General features: G+C 39.8%; 5 non-coding genes and 2 pseudogenes across 5 annotated transcripts; 5 read left to right on the top strand and 2 right to left on the bottom strand.

Annotated features, from left to right (window-relative positions):
* Positions 1–1,765: 1,765 nt before the first annotated feature.
* On the bottom strand, positions 1,766–6,583 carry LOC147790343 (disease resistance protein Roq1-like; annotated as a pseudogene).
* Positions 2,345–3,413, bottom strand: LOC147790344 (TMV resistance protein N-like; annotated as a pseudogene).
* Positions 6,584–9,353: 2,770 nt separating the features above from the next.
* On the top strand, positions 9,354–9,427 carry TRNAV-AAC (transfer RNA valine (anticodon AAC)). Its single transcript has one exon. It is a non-coding gene; the product is annotated as a tRNA-Val (tRNA).
* Positions 9,428–10,292: 865 nt separating this feature from the next.
* On the top strand, positions 10,293–10,366 carry TRNAV-AAC (transfer RNA valine (anticodon AAC)). The gene has a single exon. It is a non-coding gene; the product is annotated as a tRNA-Val (tRNA).
* An 863-nt stretch (positions 10,367–11,229) lies between these two features.
* TRNAV-AAC (transfer RNA valine (anticodon AAC)) lies at positions 11,230–11,303 on the top strand. The gene has a single exon. It is a non-coding gene; the product is annotated as a tRNA-Val (tRNA).
* Positions 11,304–13,966: 2,663 nt separating this feature from the next.
* TRNAV-AAC (transfer RNA valine (anticodon AAC)) lies at positions 13,967–14,040 on the top strand. The gene has a single exon. It is a non-coding gene; the product is annotated as a tRNA-Val (tRNA).
* A 791-nt stretch (positions 14,041–14,831) lies between these two features.
* Positions 14,832–14,905, top strand: TRNAV-AAC (transfer RNA valine (anticodon AAC)). Its single transcript has one exon. It is a non-coding gene; the product is annotated as a tRNA-Val (tRNA).
* Positions 14,906–16,466: the final 1,561 nt, after the last annotated feature.

Here is a 16,466-nt window from a genome sequence, read left to right on the forward strand (position 1 = left end):
TGGGACCCCTTGTTCAAGACCTGGAGTCAATGCTTAAGGGAACTACCTCTCTTCTATCTCTAATAGTGGGTAGGAGTGACTTCCATCTTGCACCCCATGTCCCCAGCCATTCACCCAGGCTTACTTCTGAAATGGGAGGCCGATTGAGTCAGCGAACTAGAGCCACTCTCACCCATGCAAATCTAAGGATAATTCCGAATAAATAGAAGTTCATGGTTAGCTCAGGATTAAAACCGAGTTACCTAGGTTATCGAATGAAAAGAAAATCAGTCTCAACAGTAAACGACATTATAAAGTGACAGTGGTTTTCTTTATGGTCCAATCTTATGCAATACTCATTGCATAGGACGCCCCCACTCACATGTCTCCACATGTACAATTTGGTGATCACATTGTTTATATCATATACAAAAGTGGGTCGCATCCATAGTTTCCCCAGAATAAGGTACTCAGCCTTATCCTTATACTATAGATCATTTTGACTATATACTTGAACTTGATCCACTCTTATGTCTCTACATATAGTTCAAGTAATCATACTATAGCCAGAGTGTTCTTAGTTTATTGGATTTAAATTAATGATCGTAAAGTTCACTTTATTCAATAACAATCTTTACTGATTAAACAACAATAATAACTTTATTGAAAATAGAATATGTTTTTGTTTACAAACTATGAATTTTAGGACATAAAACCCAACAATAACAACATTAATGCTCATGCATGAATTAAGATATTCATGTATCAAAATGAGAATATGAACCAATATGATTAAGAACTAAATGAGAGTTAATAACCAAAATAAATGAGAATATGAACGTCATGAACTAAACGAGAGTTATGACAATATACCTTCCTGAGAACTTACCACAAATTTTCCTTCCATGAAACTCATTGTCACCGTCTTAAAAAATGGAAATAATCACCTTAGGGATGATTTTCTATTCCAAAGAAGCATGTCTACTAAACAACGTGGGGGTTGAAGGGTCTTTCTAACATTTCCATGCATTTTGGAGTCTACTCTCTCAAATTCTTCCTTAAATTCTTACACAATTCAACCGACCATCTCCATCACCCATATCTGCGTCAAATCTATACCCACTGTAAAAAAACTGTGAGATATTCTTGGGAAGACAGTCTAATCCTTGTGATACTACATCCACCTGCAATACGTCCGCCACAAGATCTACGTTTATCCATTTCAATAAACCCACTACAATCATTTAAAGCCTTTCTCCCAAAGGAATCATCCATTAGTTTATCAAATATAGATTTGGTAAGTGTCGTCTCTGCCATACCTTCCATGCCACGTATCATTGTAACGCCATAACATGTTACGTGTACGGGAAAGTATGTAAGTTGTTGTATTTTGGAATCAATTTCAGTTGGGAAGTTCTCTACATGCAACATTGCTTTGCAATCTGATCTTGCGGAGACTTCTTGAGAAAAGGATTTGATAACATCCCTATACCATTATCAACATCATACATAACAAAATAATATATACGGAAAGAAGCATAGTTTGCTCAAAACAACACAAGAAACCAATAGCTCACTCACCGGCTTTACAATTCCTCTTAGTCATCAAAATCTGTATACATTACCCCTAGTCCCTAACATCATTTTGTATCCCATGGACCTTATCGACGAGATCGATACCATAGCTTCTTATAGTTACATAATTCACATCTTCATTGAAGTATATTGTATGATTGATGTCTCTTGGTTCATATAGGCAGCATCACATAAAATTTCCAAAAAATCTTCATTGATATGTTGCAGCATCACATAAAATTTCCAAAAAATCTTCATTGATATGTTGCAACATTGAAGATTCAACAAAGTCAACTGGGAAACATCAGGTTTTTTGGTACTTAATTTGAAGAAGAGCATATTGGATGGATGGGTGAGTTCCATTTACTGGGGAGCATTTCAAAGGTAGAACAACCACCAAGATGAAGTTCTTTAAGATTATGTAACAAATAAATAGTGGTGAGAGCGGAGATGAGGTTCGTGCAACCGTCAAGGTTTAAGACCTTGAGCCCAGAAAGGTTTCCAATTGATGAAGGTAGCTCCTTTATGTCGGTAAAATCTAAATATAACGACACTAAAAATTTCATGTTTCCAGTAATTTTTTGAAACATTTTGAGATTAGATTTGCTTGAGAGTTCAAGATATTTAAGAGATTTTAACTTGAAGTAGCTTGGAAGCTTTTCAAGCTTAGTGCATTGTCTAAGGTCCAAGGCAACAAGACAATCCAAAAATCCAGTAGGCTCGTGAATCACTCTTAAATTTGTGCATTTTTTTAGATACAATTTTTTTAAGGTTTATTGTCGTAGAGAAGTCAGGAATTTTTCGAAGAAAGATTCAAATATCTAAGAAATTTTAGTGAAAGATAGTTGGGAAGCTTTCTAAAGTTTGGGCAAGTGTTAATCAGGAAATTATTAACAAAAAGCTTTAAAATGTCTTCTACCAACCACAATCTACTCCTTTTTCCAAGACTAAGAAGATTCACCATTTACTATTTTATGACTCATCGATTGGATTAAATCATGCATTTGCACCTTGTTATTTTTAATCGTAATAAGTGAAAGATTCTCGATTACTAAAATTTCAAAACTTGGATTGAAATAGTATTATTAACCTAGTCAACTTTTTATCCCACTAGAAAACAAGAAATATCAAGGAAAATCTCCTTTACTTTTTCTTCAAGCCCATAAAAAACTCTGCTTGGTCTCTTAGGAAAGAAACCAAAACACCAAGTGCCAAAGGAAGACCTTTACAATAACTCGTAGCACGTTTTGAAAGGTCTAAGTAATTACTTGGTGGACGATTTTTCTTAAAAGCATGCTAACTAAAAAATTCAAGTGTGTCGTCATCATACTGCTGATCAAATTCATGGATGGAACGTAAATGGTTGCTTCTTGTTGTCTAATGATTACACTACCAAGGCCAAACCGATCATGTCCACCAACCAATGCTTCTAGTTGCTCAAGCTTATTCACATCGTCAAGAGTTATAAGAACTTTCTTTGAATGTAAGTCTATTCCTTATGATGTTGATTCCTCAGTCAAAATTATTAAAATCTTCGAATCTTCCTTTAAGATCTCATGGAGTAGGATTTCTTGGAGTTGAACAAGGACATTTTTGAAGCTTCCCTAACATTCGATTGAAAGCACCAAGCTTCAAATTGGTGAGCAATTTTGTTGTATAAAGCTTTGGCCAAAGTCGTCTTACCAATGCCTCCAATCCCATATATCCCCACCATGTAGACACCATTACATGGCTCATCCTGTTTCGAATAATCGGAATTTGACCTTAAATTTTCTAGTTGAGAATCAATTCCAAGGCGTGCAAGTAAGATTTAATATCGACAATACTTCTTTTACAAGGTCAAAAATTTGCAATCCCATATAAGATTTGATATTTTGCAATTTTCAAGCTCAAAAATTGTGAACTCAACAAAGTGTCAATGATTTGGGGAAGAGCATACTGGATCGTTGGTTGGGTCCCATTTATTGGGTAACATTTCAATTCCGAAACACCCATTAAGACGAAGATGACGAAGATTCAGTAGCAAATAAATGGTACTAGGGAGGGAGATGAGGTTTGTGCAACCTTCAAGGTCTAACACAACGAGATCACTAAGGCATCCAATTGTTGAAGGTAGCTCCTTTGTGGCCGTAAAATCCAAATCCAAAATCTTTAAAGATTTCATGTTTTCGGCAATTTTTAGAAACTTTTCGAGCTTAGAACACCTAGATAGTTTTAAATATACCAGGGACTTTAACTCGAGGTAGCTTGAAAGCTTTTCAAGGTTAGTGCATTTTGTAAGCTCCAAGATATGAAGACTATCTAAAGCTCTAATAGACTCAGAATCACTCTTTTTATGCAATTATTGAGATATAATTTTTTAAGGTTTGATGATGGGGAGAAGTTTGTAAGTTCCTAAAGTTTTTTTTTTCTTTCTTTCTCTCTTTCTTTCGGTATCTAAGCTTCAAAATTTTAAGAGATTTCGACTTGAGATAGCTTGGAAACTTTTTAAGATTGGAACAATGATTAAGGTATAAGGTAACAAGCTTACCAAGAGAAACAATTGACGTAGGAATGGTTCTCAATTTTGTGCAATTGTCAAGATACAATTCTTCAAAGTTTGACGATATTGGAGAGAAGTTACGAATTTTCTCTAATGAATTAGAGTAACTAAGATCAACAAACTTCAACCATTGTCAATCCTAGAAAAGAAAAATCTAATTTAGATAAAATATTATTATAAGAAAATCAATGAAAATTTTCGAATCATAAAAGTAGCAATATAATTATCTTCGATTCTTTCCCCAAATTTTTGATGAGGCTATGTTGCAAATCTAATCCAACAAGATCTTTTGTAATAAAGAAAGATGGCAAAGATTTTTAAGCAAATCCACGCCATTTTATCCACTTAAGTTATTCTGTAGATATTCAATATTGGTGAAAAATATTGCATTTTGAACCATTAGCAATCTTAGGTTTTTCATGTTTCTAAAAGCTCGAGGATCAACATCCAACCTTGTGGGTTTAGGTAACTCCAACTTTATAGCTTTAATTGCATCGGTTCCCTACAAACTCATAGTTTAGTAATTCAACATTACTATCGACTTACTTTGACAAACATACTTGTCCATTCTCCTTGGTCGTATCTAGTACAAAGGAAAGAATCCAAAACAACAAGAGCCAATGAATGACCTTTTACAATAACTTGTAGCACGTTTTGAAACATCTAGGTATGTACTGGGTGGATAACTTTTCTTAAAAGCGTGTGAACTAAAAAGTTTAAGGGCATCATTGTGATTAATTCTTTGAATACGATACTTTTCATCAAATTTGTGGATAAAAGTAAATGACGGGTTCTTGTTGTCACAATGATTATACTACCAGCGTCAAACCAATCATGTCTACCAACCAATGCTTCTAACTGCTCAAGCTTATCCACATCATCTAGAGCTATAAGAACTTTATTTGAACGTAGTCTATTTCTTACCATGTTGATTCCTTTATCAAGATTTTCAACCTTCAAAATTTCCTTTAAGATCTCATGGATCTAGTATTTCTGAAGTTGAACGAGGCAATTGAATTGCTTTGAAGCTTCCTTAAGATTTGATAGAAAGCAACATTCAAATTGGAGAGAAATTTTTTGTATAAAGTTTTGGTCAAAGTGGTCTTACCAATGCCTCCAATCCCATATATCGATGAGTGGTTGAGTCTATAATATTATTCATATTTCTTATTAGTTTTGGAGTTATCTAACAATTATTTTTATAAGATACATTATAAGAATCAAGAAGAATCACAACAAACAGACAAATAGATTTTAGTATTAAAGATTTATATCACATTAGCCATGAAATCAATCAACCATATTAACCAAAAATGTGTATTTCTTTCTAAAATAATTTGTACATTTAATCTTTTCAAGACCAAATATAAAAGAATTTTTTTTTTTTTAGGAGAATCCAATTCAGAAAAGCTAATCCATGGAATGGGCGGGACAGCTTCTAATTGTGCTCTTCAATGGCAGACATGCATCCATATTTCCCATCTTGATCTTCCCTCTCAACTCCCCAGCTATTTCACGACACACCTGATTCACGGTGTTCACAAAATTCTTTACTATCACAAAAAGCCCTAACGGATTTTCTCTATCCCCTGTTTCATAGTACTCATTTGTCTTCTTCAATTCATCCAACACTCTTTTTTGTTCTCTTCTTTGCTATCTCAACTTCTTCCATTGAGGAGGAGTTGGCAGCAATGGCAATACTCGGAAGAAAGAGGAATGATGGAAATGAGAAAAAGAATGGAGTGGGGAAGAAACAGCCATGGCGAAAGGCTTACAGCCATCAGAGTGTCCCAACAATTCTTGCAGGAGGAGGAGTTGTTTCTTGTTTTGTCTTCTTCACTCGATTACAAAACTATTGTTTTTGGCTTCTTCTTTCTTTACCCAACCCACGATTAGGCCATATTTAGCGAATAAAAAATAATAAAAATTCAAATAAAGAATTCATCCGTTTCTTTATAGTCAATTCATGGTTTCTTTATAGTCAACATAGTTATCAAAAGTTAAATTAATAATTCAAAAAAAAGAAATCGAGAACATTCTCTTTATTCTTACTTCATAATACTATTAAACTACAAAAGAAAAATAAAATGTTAAATAATTTCTTGTTAATAATTTTCAAACTTTTTAACCACTACCAATTTCCTTTTTGTTGGTCACTACTATTAGGATACCACATGTACTCTATAACACATGAAGAAAAAAAAAGACTCATTTGCTCCTCCGTTGACTCGGGCCGATTTCCATAGTCTCAAAGGTTGTTTCTACCGCTGCAATCTACATTTGGGCTTCTATGGGGTCTACTAAGGAACCACACTAGAGGATGGAAGACCTGTTGGGAGGAGGTGAACTACCTGAACTTGCGGCGCGCAAGCTTGAAGAAGAGGTGGCCAAGCTGCATGCCATCAGCGCGAATGAACCGAACACCTTCGCCGAAGCAGAAAAGAACTCATGCTGGCTGAAGGTAATGCAGGAAGAGATGACGTCCATCACTGGGAACAAGACGTGGAGTCTGGAGGACATGTCGCCGGGACACCGAGCCATAGGGTTCAAATGGGTCTTCTAACTAAAGCGTAACAAAAAAGGAGAAGTTGTGAAGCACAAGGCCCGTCTGGTGGCGAAGGGCTATGTCCAGAAGCAAGGAGCGGACTTCGAAGAGGTATTCGCGCCGGTGGCAGGGTTGGAATCTGTCGCCTATTGCTGGCGATCGCGGCACATCATTCCTGGGAGGTCCACCACATGGATGTGAAGTCCGCTTTCCTCAACAGAGAGCTGAAGGAGACCATCTACGTCCGACAACCACCTATCTTCTTGGACAACCACAACTCCGACAAGGTACTGCGCCTGCAGAAGGCACTCTACGGGCTTCGACAAGCACCACGAGCCTAGAATGCGAAGCTCAATAGTACCCTTCTGTCGCTGAAGTTCAAGCGATATGCCTCTGAGCATGGCATGTACATGCAAGGCCACGACAAACAGCGGTTGATCGTGGGAGTGTACGTTGACGCCCTCATAATCAGTGGAGGCGACATGAAGTTCTTGGGAGATTCAAGAGGGAGATATCAAAGAACTTCAAGATGAGTGATCTTAGCGTGCTCAGTTACTACATCGGCATCTAAGTGCAACAGAGTACTGCAGGCATCACCTTCTGTCAAGGTGCATATGCAAAGAAGCTGCTGGACACAGCTGGGCTAGCAGACAGTAACCCTACAAAGACACCAATGGAGGCCCGACTCCAACTAAGGAAGGTCGACACTACAACGATAATTGACTCCACCCATTACCGCAGCATTGTCGAGAGCCTGCGCTATCTGGTAAACACATGCCATCACCTTGCTTATTCCGTTGGATACATGAGTAGGTTTATGGAAGCACCTAGGAAGGAGCATCTTGTGGCTGTCAAGCGCATCTGTGCTATGTGGTTAGAACCAGAGGCTGGGGTGTGAGATACTGCGCAGAGAGAGGAAAAGAGAAGCTTGAGCTGGTCGGCTATAGTAATAGTGACATGGTCGGTGACGTTGATGATCGTAAGAGCACTAGCGGGATGATTTACTTCCTCTCAGGCACCGCGATCTGCTGGCAATCAACTAAGCAAAAGGTAGTTGCTTTATCTTCTTGCAATGCAGAGTACATTGTCGCTTTGACGGCAGCAACACAGGGGGTCTAGCTTGTGCAACTGATGGAAGAACTCATCGAAAGAGAAGGCGATCCACCAATGTTATACGTGGACAACAAAGCTACGATCTCCCTGATCAAAAATCCAGTTTTGCACGACCGGAGCAAGCACATAGAAATTAGATTCCACTACATCCGGGAATGTGCAAATCGGGGGCTCATTAAGATTGATATCATCCAAACAGAGGAACAAATTGGAGACATCTTCACCAAATCTCAGGCGCGGTGAAATTTAAAGAACTTTGTTTGAAGATCGGAATTCAAACAATAAGGTAGATATACACATGTTTTTAGTCCGTCGGATCCAAGTCGGACCTGATTCGAATCCAGCCCATTTGTAGAACCTGAAGCCAAAGTTTCCTCAACCCAGCCAATTCGCTCTGCAGCCGAACGCGTCTGCGGCCCATCTCGGGAACAGAAGCCCAGCAGCCAACACCTGTAGCCAACGACCCGGGAGCCAACCCAAACCCGCGACTCTAATCGACCTCGACCCGATTCCACCTGTACTACGTGGCGCGTCCTGCTGCAGCCACATGGCACCCAGCGGCACAGACGCACCCTCGGCTTCACTCGGCGTAAAGGGCTCGCGGCGATGCTCCTCCGGAAAAAGAACCATCCATCCCTTTTCTTAGTTGGTTCCGAAAAAAGAACCATTACATCCCTTTTTTCATTGTTGGTTTCGGAATTACCCTTTCTCCTTTTTCTTTGTTGGTTCTGTAATTACCTTTTCCCCATTTTCTTTGTTGGTTGTTTGCCAGCAAAAGCCCCATCCCTTTTCCTTTGTTTGCCAGCAACAGCCCCATCTCTTCCCTTTTCTTTGTTGTGAAATTCCACCCTTGTTTGCCCCATCTCTTTTCTTGGTTCAGAAATTCCATTTGTTTGCCAACAACCGCCCAATCCCTTTTCTTGCCAACAGCAGCCCCAATCCATTTTCTTTGTTCTAGAATTCCATTTGGTTTGCTAGCAACCGCCCCAATCCCTTTTCTTGCCAACAATAGTCCCATCCCTTCCCATCCATTCCCATCCATTTTCCTTTGTTTGCCAACAACTTCCCCCTTTTCATTTGTTTCCCAACAACAACAGCCCCATCCCTTCTCCATCCCTTTTCCTTTGTTTGCCAATAGCAACAACTTCATCTCTTTTCCTTTGTTTGCCATCCATTTTCCTTTGTTTGCCATCCCTTCCTCCTTTGTTTGCGAGCAACAACATCCTCATCCCTTCCCCATCTCTTTTCCTTTGTTTTCTAGCAACAACAGCCGGGTCGACACTCATACGGAGAAAGAGTTCGGGATACTGTTTCTAACGAAATATAAAAGACCCGAAGTACAAAAACCGGGTCGACACTCATAAACGACCCTCAAGTGACAATGCAGCTCTCGAACGCTCCCCCACCTCGAGCGACAGTTAGCGAAGACCTGAAAAAGAAATCTAAAATGCGGTGAGTAAAAAAGTACTCGGTACGCAGCCTACTTGTAGGCTGTCATCGCATCCAGTTCCTGGTAGGTTTCCACGGGCTTTTCTTTAGGCTCTAGGAACTTTGGGCTTAACTCTATAGTTTGGCTGACCTTCTGGTGAGGCTTCCAACGGTGTCGTGGTGTAGTTGGTTATCACGTCAGTCTAACACACTGAAGGTCTCCAGTTCAAGTCTGGGCGACGCCATCTTTGCAGTTTTTATTTTTATAATAATAATTTGTTTTCATTTTGGACCTCTACGAGAAAGTTCAAGAGCCTTCGAGCTTGGTAAGCCCGGGAACCGTGCCCTCGAACACACATGGATTCATTTTAGACCTCTACGTGAAAGTTTAAGAGCCTTGGAGCTTATAGGCCCGAGAACCGTGCCCTCGAACACACATTGAGCATGTAATTAATTCTTTGGACTTTTATTGAAGAAATACGTGTACGAATCAACAAGGACTAGGGTGGAATGATTGTGAGCACGTCATATGCTGGATTTAGCCAAGAAATTTATGAACTCAACTTAGTATCAGAGGTCTAGGTTGATTGGTCCACCAGACGGTTTTTGCTAGACGAAGAGTCATTGAGTCTTTCGTTACGTGATTTTCGAGGCTTCAAATCTCGAACCGTGACGAAAATAAAACTAAAAGTAAAATTAAATTAAACATTTAGATAATGCAATTTAAAATCAAACAACACCTCGACTAGAACAAATTGAAAGGCAACACAAACAAGTGTCGTTAAAATTTGTTACATACGGAGAAAGAGTTCGGGATATTGTTTCTAACGAAATATAAAAGACCCGAAGTACACAAACCGGATCCACACTCATAAACGACCCTCAAGTGACAATGCAGCTCTCGAACACTCCCCCACCTCGAGTGACAGTTAGCGAAGACCTGAAAAAGAAATCTAAAATGCGGTGAGTAAAAAAGTACTAGGTAAGCAGCCTACTTGTAGGCTGTCATCGCATCCAGTTCCTGGTAGGTTTCCACGGGCTTTTCTTTAGGCTCTAGGAACTTTGGGCTTAACTCTATAGTTTGGATGACCTTCTGGTGAGGGTTTCAACGGTGTCGTGGTGTAGTTGGTTATCACGTCAGTCTAACACACTGAAGGTCTCCAGTTCAAGTCTGGGCGACGCCATCTTTGCAGTTTTTATTTTTTTAATAATAATTTGTTTTCATTTTGGACCTCTACGAGAAAGTTCAAGAGCCTTCGAGCTTGGTAAGCCCGGGAACCGTGCCCTCGAACACACATTGATTCATTTTAGACCTCTACGTGAAAGTTTAAGAGCCTTGGAGCTTATAGGCCCGAGAATCGTGCCCTCGAACACACATTGAGCATGTAATTAATTGTTTGGACTTTTATTGAAGAAATACGTGTACGAATCAACAAGGACTAGGGTGGAATGATTGTGAGCACGTCATATGCTGGATTTAGCCAAGAAATTTATGAACTCAACTTAGTATCAGAGGTTTAGGTTGATTGGTCCAACAGACGGTTTTTGCTAGACGAAGAGTCATTGAGTCTTTCGTTACGTGATTTTCGAGGCTTCAAATCTCGAACCGTGACGAAAATAAAACTAAAAGTAAAATTAAATTAAACATTTAGATAATGCAATTTAAGATCAAACAACACCTCGACTAGAACAAATTGAAAGGCAACACAAACAGTGTCGTTAAAATTTGTTACATACGGAGAAAGAGTTCGGGATACTGTTTCTAAGAAATATAAAAGACCCGAAGTACACAAACCAGGTCCACACTCATAAACAACCCTCAAGTGACAATGCAGCTCTCGAACGCTCCCCCACCTCGAGCGACAGTTAGCGAAGACCTGAAAAAGAAATCTAAAATGCGGTGAGTAAAAAAGTACTCGGTAAGCAGCCTACTTGTAGGCTGTCATCGCATCCAGTTCCTGGTAGGTTTCCACGGGCTTTTCTTTAGGCTCTAGGAACTTTGGGCTTAACTCTATAGTTTGGCTGACCTTCTGGTGAGGGTTCCAACGGTGTCGTGGTGTAGTTGGTTATCACGTCAGTCTAACACACTGAAGGTCTCCAGTTCAAGTTTGGGCGACGCCATCTTTGTAGTTTTTATTTTTATAATAATAATCTGGATTCATTTTGGACCTCTACGTGAAAGTTTAAGAGCCTTGGAGCTTATAGGCCCGAGAACCGTGCCCTCGAACCCACATTGAGCATGTAATTAATTGTTTGGACTTTTATTGAAGAAATACGTGTACGAATCAACAAGGACTAGGGTGGAATGATTGTGAGCACGTCATATGCTGTATTTAGCCAAGAAATTTATGAACTCAACTTAGTATCAGAGGTCTAGGTTGATTGGTCCAACAGACGGTTTTTGCTAGACGAAGAGTCATTGAGTCTTTCGTTACGTGATTTTCGAGGCTTCAAATCTCGAACCGTGACGAAAATAAAACTAAAAGTAAAATTAAATTAAACATTTAGATAATGCAATTTAAAATCAAACAACACCTCGACTAGAACAAATTGAAAGGCAACACAAACAAGTGTCGTTAAAATTTGTTACAAACGGAGAAAGAGTTCGGGATACTGTTTCTAACGAAATATAAAAGACTCGAAGTACACAAACCGGGTCCACACTCATAAACGACCCTCAAGTGACAATGCAGCTCTCGAACGCTCCCCCACCTCGAGCGACAGTTAGCGAAGACCTGAAAAAGAAATCTAAAATGCGGTGAGTAAAAAAGTACTCGGTAAGCAGCCTACTTGTAGGCTGTCATCGCATCCAGTTCCTGGTAGGTTTCCATGGGCTTTTCTTTAGGCTCTAGGAACTTTGGGCTTAACTCTATAGTTTGGCTGACCTTCTGGTGAGGCTTCCAACGGTGTCGTGGTGTAGTTGGTTATCACGTCAGTCTAACACACTGAAGGTCTCCAGTTCAAGTCTTGGCGATGCCATCTTTGCAATTTTTATTTTTATAATAATAATTTGGATTCATTTTGGACCTCTACGAGAAAGTTTAAGAGCCTTCGAGCTTGGTAAGCCCGGGAACCGTGCCCTCGAACACACATTGATTCATTTTAGACCTCTACGTGAAAGTTTAAGAGCCTTGGAGCTTATAGGCCCGAGAACCGTGCCCTCGAACACACATTGAGCATGTAATTAATTGTTTGGACTTTTATTGAAGAAATACGTGTACGAATCAACAAGGACTAGGGTGGAATGATTGTGAGCACGTCATATGCTGGATTTAGCCAAAAAATTTATGAACTAAACTTAGTATCAAAGGTCTAGGTTGATTGGTCCAACAGACGGTTTTTGCTAGACAAAGAGTCATTGAGTCTTTCGTTTCGTGATTTTCGAGGCTTCAAATCTCGAACCGTGATGAAAATAAAACTAAAAGTAAAATTAAATTAAACATTTAGATAATGCAATTTAAAATCAAACAACACCTCGACTAGAACAAATTGAAAGGCAACACAAACAAGTGTCGTTAAAATTTGTTACATACGGAGAAAGAGTTCGGGCTACTGTTTCTAACGAAATATAAAAGACCCGAAGTACACAAACCGGGTCCACACTCATAAACGACCCTCAAGTGACAATGCATCTCTCGAACGCTCCCCCACCTCGAGTGACAGTTAGCGAAGACCTGAAAAAGAAATCTAAAATGCGGTGAGTAAAAAAGTACTCGGTAAGCAGCCTACTTGTAGGCTATCATCGCATCCAGTTCATGGTAGGTTTCCACGGGCTTTTCTTTAGGCTCTAGGAACTTTGGGCTTAACTCTATAGTTTGGCTGACCTTCTGGTGAGGATTCCAACGGTGTCGTGGTGTAGTTGGTTATCACGTTAGTCTAACACACTGAAGGTCTCCAGTTCAAGTCTTGGCGACGCCATCTTTGCAATTTTTATTTTTATAATAATAATCTGGATTCATTTTGGACCTCTACGAGAAAGTTTAAGAGCCTTCGAGCTTGGTAAGCCCGGGAACCGTGCCCTCTAACACACATTGATTCATTTTAGACCTCTACGTGAAAGTTTAAGAGCCTTGGAGCTTATAGGCCCGAGAACCGTGCCCTCGAACACACATTGAGCATGTAATTAATTGTTTGGACTTTTATTGAAGAAATACGTGTACGAATCAACAAGGACTAGGGTGGAATGATTGTGAGCACGTCATATGCTGTATTTAGCCAAGAAATTTATGAACTCAACTTAGTAATAGAGGTCTAGGTTGATTGGTCCAACAGACGGTTTTTGCTAGAAGAAGAGTCATTGAGTCTTTTCGTTACGTGATTTTCAAGGCTTCAAATCTCGAACCGTGACGAAAATAAAACTAAAAGTAAAATTAAATTAAACATTTAGATAATGCAATTTAAAATCAAACAACACCTCGACTAGAACAAATTGAAAGGCAACACAAACAAGTGTCGTTAAAATTTGTTACAAACGGAGAAAGAGTTCGGGATACTGTTTCTAACGAAATATAAAAGACCCGAAGTACACAAAGTGGGTCCACACTCATAAACGACCCTCAAGTGACAATGCAGCTCTCGAACGCTCCCCGACCTCGAGCGACAGTTAGCGAAGACGTGAAAAAGAAATCTGACATGCGGTGAGTAAAAAAGTACTCGGTAAGCAGCCTACTTGTAGGCTGTCATCGCATCAAGTTCCTGGTAGGTTTCCACGGGCTTTTCTTTAGGCTCTTGGAACTTTGGGCTTAACTCTATAGTTTGGCTGACCTTCTGGTGAGGATTCCAACGGTGTTGTGGTGTAGTTGGTTATCACGCCAGTCTAACACACTGAAGGTCTCCAGTTCAAGTCTGGGCGACGCCATCTTTGCAGTTTTTATTTTTATAATAATAATCTGGATTCATTTTGGACCTCTACGAGAAAGTTTAAGAGCCTTCGAGCTTGGTAAGCCTGGGAACCGTGCCCTCGAACACACATTGATTCATTTTAGACCTCTACGTGAAAGTTTAAGAGCCTTGGAGCTTATAGGCCCGAGAACCGTGCCCTCGAACACACATTGAGCATGTAATTAATTGTTTCGACTTTTATTGAAGAAATACGTGTACGAATGAGTATCTTAGGTCTAGGTTGATTGGTCCAACAGACGGTTTTTGCTAGACGAAGAGTCATTGAGACTTTCGTTACGTGATTTTCGAGGCTTCAAATCTCGAACCGTGACGAAAATAAAACTAAAAGTAAAATTAAATTAAACATTTAGATAATGCAATTTAAAATCAAACAACACCTCGACTAGAACAAATTGAAAGGCAACACAAACAAGTGTCGTTAAAATTTGTTACAAACGGAGAAAGAGTTTGGGATACTGTTTCTAACAAAATATAAAAGACCCGAAGTACACAAACCGGGTCCACACTCATAAACGACCCTCAAGTGACAATGCAGCTCTCGAACGCTCCCCCACCTCGAGCGACAGTCAGCGAAGACCTGAAAAAGAAATCTAAAATGCCGTGAGTAAAAAAGTACTCGGTAAGCAGCCTACTTGTAGGCTGTCATCGCATCCAGTTCCTGGTAGGTTTCCACGGGCTTTTCTTTAGGCTCTAGGAACTTTGGGCTTAACTCTATAGTTTGGCTGACCTTCTGGTGAGGCTTCCAACGGTGTCGTGGTGTAGTTGGTTATCACGTCAGTCTAACACACTGAAGGTCCCCAGTTCAAGTCTAGGCGACGCCATCTTTGCAATTTTTATTTATATAATAATAATCTGGATTCATTTTGGACCTCTACGAGAAAGTTTAAGAGCCTTCGAGCTTGGTAAGCCCGGGAACCGTGCCCTTAAACACACATTGATTCATTTTAGACCTCTACGTGAAAGTTTAAGAGCCTTGGAGCTTATAGGCCCGAGAACCGTGCCCTCGAACACACATTGAGCATGGATTTAGCCAAGAAATTTATGAACTCAACTTAGTATCAGAGGTCTAGGTTGATTGGTCCAACAGACGGTTTTTGCTAGACGAAGAGTCTTTGAGTCTTTCGTTACGTGATTTTCGAGGCTTCAAATCTCGAACCGTGACGAAAATAAAACTAAAAGTAAAATTAAATTAAACATTTAGATAATGCAATTTAAAATCAAACAACACCTCGACTAGAACAAATTGAAAGGCAACACAAACAAGTGTCGTTAAAATTTGTTACAAACGGAGAAAGAGTTCGGGATACTGTTTCTAACAAAATATAAAAGTCCCGAAGTACACAAACCGGGTCGACACTCATAAACGACCCTCAAGTGACAATGCAGCTCTCGAACGCTCCCCCACCTCGAGCGACAGTTAGCGAAGACCTGAAAAAGAAATCTAAAATGCGGTGAGTAAAAAAGTACTCGGTAAGTAGCCTACTTGTAGGCTGTCATCGCATCCAGTTCCTGGTAGGTTTCCACGGGCATTTCTTTAGGCTCTAGGAAGTTTGGGCTTAACTCTATAGTTTGGCTGACCTTCTGGTGAGGTTTCCAACGGTGTCGTCGTGTAGTTGGTTATCACGTCAGTCTAACACACTGAAGGTCTCCAGTTCAAGTCTGGGCGATGCCATCTTTGTAATTTTTATTTTTATAATAATAATCTGGATTCATTTTGGACCTCTACGAGAAAGTTTAAGAGCCTTGGAGCTTATAGGCCCGAGAACCGTGCCCTCGAACACACATTGAGCATGTAATTAATTGTTTGGACTTTTATTGAAGAAATACGTGTACGAATCAACAAGGACTAGGGTGGAATGATTGTGAGCACGTCATATGCTGGATTTAGCCAAGAAATTTATGAACTCAACTGAGTATCATAGGTCTAGGTTGATTGGTCCAACAGACGGTTTTTGCTAGACGAAGAGTCATTGAGACTTTCGTTACGTGATTTTCGAGGCTTCAAATCTCGAACCGTGACGAAAATAAAACTAATAGTAAAATTAAATTAAATATTTAGATAATGCAATTTAAAATCAAACAACACCTCGACTAGAACAAATTGAAAGGCAACACAAACAAGTGTCGTTAAAATTTGTTACAAACGGAGAAAGAGTTCGGGATACTGTTTCTAACAAAATATAAAAGTCCCGAAGTACACAAACCGGGTCGACACTCATAAACGACCCTCAAGTGACAATGCAGCTCTCGAACGCTCCCCCACCTCGAGCGACAGTTAGCGAAGACCTGAAAAAGAAATCTAAAATGCGGTGAGTAAAAAAGTACTCGGTAAGCAGCCTACTTGTAGGCTGTCATCGCATCTAGTTCCTGGTAGGTTTCCAC

The sequence above is a fragment of the Cucurbita pepo genome, chromosome 11, assembly GCF_057944985.1.
Source record: "Cucurbita pepo subsp. pepo isolate OVF chromosome 11, ASM5794498v1, whole genome shotgun sequence".
Classification (NCBI taxonomy): domain Eukaryota; kingdom Viridiplantae; phylum Streptophyta; class Magnoliopsida; order Cucurbitales; family Cucurbitaceae; genus Cucurbita; species Cucurbita pepo.